The sequence below is a fragment of the Anastrepha obliqua genome, unplaced genomic scaffold (genome assembly GCF_027943255.1).
Source record: "Anastrepha obliqua isolate idAnaObli1 unplaced genomic scaffold, idAnaObli1_1.0 ptg000284l, whole genome shotgun sequence".
NCBI lineage: Eukaryota > Metazoa > Arthropoda > Insecta > Diptera > Tephritidae > Anastrepha > Anastrepha obliqua.
The window spans coordinates 1-5,000 of NW_026562307.1; the positions used below are offsets into that span (position 1 = coordinate 1).

Genomic DNA, 5,000 nt, shown 5'->3' on the forward strand with positions numbered 1-5,000 from the left:
TATGAAGAATCTATATTCTAATACTAACATGTTATGGAATATAACCTTGGCATATTGGCACTAAAATATATAATAAAGACATTTCAAATCAAACTGAAATGTATTGAAATGAATTTTTCCCATACATTTTTGACAATGTGAGGTGTGCATGGCAAAAAACACTCACGGTGAAGGCATGTGATATAATATGAAAATATCAAAAGTTAACTAACCAATGATATTGAAGCATATAAATCGAATCATAACTATATGAAACTCGAATTTGAGCCATATTAAACTGGTAATATTATGATTTTATTCCTGGTTTTCCATACGTTAGTTTAAATAGAAAAAATTTTCGAATATATATACATATATGAAGAATCTATATTCTATACTAACATGTTATGGCATATTGGTGTTATTGTATTTTATTCCTGGTTTTCTATAGTTAGTTTAAATAGAAATAAATTTTTGAATTCAAAATTTTATATTCTATACTAGCATTACATAGAAATTATCCTCAACTGTTTGTTTCTTGTATAAATACAGGAAATTAAACAGATGATGAAGAGAAAAAAATAAGAAAAACAAAAATTTATAAGAAAAATTAAATTTTAAACAAAGGAAAAGAGGAGAAAATTTTTTCAATCATATATATTTATGATTAAAAAATAGAATTATGAAATTATTAATTTCAATTCAAAGAGAAAAATTATGTAATATATGAAATTATTACATTAAAAATGCATTTGAAAAAAAAGTAAAATGTTATTAAGAATGATAAATTATTTGAAAATTGGCAAATATTAAGAAGAAATATCGTTCTTATATTTTTATATAAAATATATAATATAGAGAACGAAAATTCTTTTTCATAAAAAACGGTTTTTGAATTTTGATAAGAAAAGCTAAAGGGGGGTCGCCCCTTTACTTTTTATATACACCGTAATTTATGAAATTTTCAAATATGAAAAACAAAGAAAAATATATAAATAAAAATATTATTCTGGTTGATCCTGCCAGTAGTTATATGCTTGTCTCAAAGATTAAGCCATGCATGTCTAAGTACAAACAAATTAAAAGTGAAACCGCAAAAGGCTCATTATATCAGTTATGGTTCCATAGATCGTTAACAGTTACTTGGATAACTGTGGTAATTCTAGAGCTAATACATGCAATATAAACACGGACCTTATGGAACGTGTGCTTTTATTAGACTAAAACCAAGCGATCATTTGATCGTTAAATTGGTTGAACTCTAGATAACTTGCAGATCGTATGGTCCCGTACCGACGACAGATCTTTCAAATGTCTGCCCTATCAACTTTTGATGGTAGTATCTAGGACTACCATGGTTGCAACGGGTAACGGGGAATCAGGGTTCGATTCCGGAGAGGGAGCCTGAGAAACGGCTACCACATCTAAGGAAGGCAGCAGGCGCGTAAATTACCCACTCCCAGTTCGGGGAGGTAGTGACGAAAAATAACAATACAGGACTCATATCCGAGGCCCTGTAATTGGAATGAGTACACTTTAAATCCTTTAACAAGGACCTATTGGAGGGCAAGTCTGGTGCCAGCAGCCGCGGTAATTCCAGCTCCAATAGCGTATATTAAAGTTGTTGCGGTTAAAACGTTCGTAGTTGAATTTGTGCTTCATACGGGTAGTACAACTATATATTGTGGTATGTACATTACCTTATGTATGTAAGCGTATTACCGGTGGAGTTCTTATATATAATTAATACAATGTATTTTTTATATATTCCTCCTATTTAAACCTACTTCAGTGCTCTTCATCGAGTGTTGTTGTGGGCCGGTACAATTACTTTGAACAAATTAGAGTGCTTAAAGCAGGCTCCAAATGCCTGAATATTTTGTGCATGGAATAATGAAATAAGACCTCTGTTCTACTTTCATTGGTTTTTAGATCAAGAGGTAATGATTAATAGAAGCAGTTTGGGGGCATTAGTATTACGACGCGAGAGGTGAAATTCTTGGACCGTCGTAAGACTAACTTAAGCGAAAGCATTTGCCAAAGATGTTTTCATTAATCAAGAACGAAAGTTAGAGGTTCGAAGGCGATCAGATACCGCCCTAGTTCTAACCATAAACGATGCCAGCTAGCAATTGGGTGTAGCTACTACTATGGCTCTCTCAGTCGCTTCCCGGGAAACCAAAGCTTTTGGGCTCCGGGGGAAGTATGGTTGCAAAGCTGAAACTTAAAGGAATTGACGGAAGGGCACCACCAGGAGTGGAGCCTGCGGCTTAATTTGACTCAACACGGGAAAACTTACCAGGTCCGAACATAAGCGTGTAAGACAGATTGATAGCTCTTTCTCGAATCTATGGGTGGTGGTGCATGGCCGTTCTTAGTTCGTGGAGTGATTTGTCTGGTTAATTCCGATAACGAACGAGACTCAAATATATTAAATAGATGCTTTCAGGATTATGATGTTGAAACTTATATAGCCTTCTTTCATGCGTACATCTTGAATGTACAAGTGTTTGAATGTGTTTATATAAGTGGAGTCGTACCTGTTGGTTTGTCCCATTATAAGGACACTAGCTTCTTAAATGGACAAATTGCGTCTAGCAGTAACGAGATTGAGCAATAACAGGTCTGTGATGCCCTTAGATGTCCTGGGCTGCACGCGCGCTACAATGAAAGTATCAACGTGTATTTCCTAGACCGAGAGGTCCGGGTAAACCGCTGAACCACTTTCATGCTTGGGATTGTGAACTGAAACTGTTCACATGAACTTGGAATTCCCAGTAAGTGCGAGTTATTAACTCGCATTGATTAAGTCCCTGCCCTTTGTACATACCGCCCGTCGCTACTACCGATTGAATTATTTAGTGAGGTCTCCGGACGTGATCACTGTGACGCCTCGTGTGTCACGGTTGTTTCGCAAAAGTTGACCGAACTTGATTATTTAGAGGAAGTAAAAGTCGTAACAAGGTTTCCGTAGGTGAACCTGCGGAAGGATCATTATTGTGTTCCATATCCGTAAGAAAAACAAACAAACAAACAAACAAACAGACAAGCAAACAAACGAACAAAAAGAAAAAAAAAAAAAAAAAAAGAAAAAAAAAAAAATTTATATAATTATTTTGAATCCATAATTCTTTTTATTCTTTTTCATTCAATTTGTGATCCATCAATTATATCATATTAAATATAATATATGATGGTACATTTTGTAATGTTTTTTCTTATTTTTTTCTTTTAAAAACCTTTAAACATGAAAATAAAAAGTTGTACTTATTATTCATTTGATTGAATGATAAGTTAATTTGTTCACAATAACAAAAGTGGTATATATTTATTATATTATTATATATACATAAAATGATTAAAAAAATACAAAATAATTGAATCATAATAAATACCACCACTGTATTATTGTTGAACTAAGACATTCGCAACTTAATAAAAATGTTTAGAGTTAAATATATTTGATATATATTATTGAAAGAAAATCAATTTATATATTATTAATATTATTTAATTTTACTCTTTCAATTAATATATGCAAAAAAAAATTGACATTTGTTATAAATAAAAATAAATAAAAAAATACTCTAAGCGGTGGATCACTTGGCTCATGGGTCGATGAAGAACGCAGCAAACTGTGCGTCATCGTGTGAACTGCAGGACACATGAACATCGACATTTTGAACGCATATCGCAGTCCATGCTGTTATGTACATTAAATTCAATTTTAAAGTACTGCTTGGACTACATATGGTTGAGGGTTGTAAGACTATGCTAAATAAGTTGCTTATTCTTTTATAAAAATAATTGAATTTAAGCAAATGTGTATATTATTGGATTTTAAATAATTCATAATATTAATAGCAAAAAAAATAAAGATATATAATGAATTTTATTTATTATATATTCTTTAAAAAAAAAATCCTCTCAAATAAAATGAAATGATGAAAATATTGAATCTAAGTATTCTTTACAAAAAATTTTCATATTATTTATATATATATATAAAATAATAATTTATATATGTAATTAAAAGGAGGAATGTCTAGCATAAAAATTAAATTTTTTATTCTAGGATTGCCTCATTTTACATTATTATTATTTTTATATATTTACAATATATAAAAGGAGAAAAGAAAAATAGAGATGAAAAGATGATATAATTTTTTTATTAAATTGTGAGAAGATAAAAAAAGAATATTAAAACAACCTCAACTCATATGGGATTACCCCCTGAATTTAAGCATATTAATGAGGGGAGGAAAAGAAACTAACAAGGATTTTCTTAGTAGCGGCGAGCGAAAAGAAAATAGTTCAGCACTAAGTCACTTTGTCTATATGTCAAATGTGAGATGCAGTGTATGGAATATCTTAATATCTAGTATGAGAAATTAACGATTTAAGTCCTTCTTAAATGAGGCCATTTACCCATAGAGGGTGCCAGGCCCGTATAACGTTAATGATTACTAGAAAGATATTTCCAAAGAGTCGTGTTGCTTGATAGTGCAGCACTAAGTGGGTGGTAAACTCCATCTAAAACTAAATATAACCATGAGACCGATAGTAAACAAGTACCGTGAGGGAAAGTTGAAAAGAACTCTGAATAGAGAGTTAAATAGTACGTGAAACTGCTTAGAGGTTAAGCCCGATGAACCTGAATATCCATTATGAAAAATTCATCATTAAATAATTAAAAAAATAATGTGCATTTTTTTCATATAAGGACATTGTAATCTATTAACATAATAAAGTATTTATCAAAAGATCATTGGTGATATTAAGTTTATTTAAATTAATTTGCTTTTTAAGCATATTAACATAAAATAAATACTAATGATTTGATAAAGTGTTGATAGATTTTATTATATATAATGCTAAAATTCATTTTTTGAATTTTACAAAAAATTTAATATCTATGATATTAATATTTATTTGTATGCATTTATATGATTAACAATGCGAAAGATTCAGGATACCTTCGGGACCCGTCTTGAAACACGGACCAAGGAGTCTAACATATG

At 30.9% G+C, this 5,000-nt stretch overlaps 2 non-coding genes and 1 pseudogene across 2 annotated transcripts in view; all 3 read left to right on the forward strand.

The window, feature by feature from the left end:
• Positions 1–985: 985 nt before the first annotated feature.
• LOC129252617 (small subunit ribosomal RNA) lies at positions 986–2,976 on the forward strand. The gene has a single exon (XR_008583544.1). It is a non-coding gene; the product is annotated as a small subunit ribosomal RNA (ribosomal RNA).
• A 586-nt stretch (positions 2,977–3,562) lies between these two features.
• Positions 3,563–3,743, forward strand: LOC129252607 (5.8S ribosomal RNA; annotated as a pseudogene).
• Positions 3,744–4,185: 442 nt separating this feature from the next.
• Positions 4,186–5,000, forward strand: part of LOC129252611 (large subunit ribosomal RNA) — a 3,986-nt gene continuing 3,171 nt past the window's right edge. Inside the window, exon 1 of the ribosomal RNA XR_008583542.1 lies at positions 4,186–5,000. This exon is cut by the window's right edge and continues 3,171 nt beyond it. This is a non-coding gene — a ribosomal RNA (large subunit ribosomal RNA).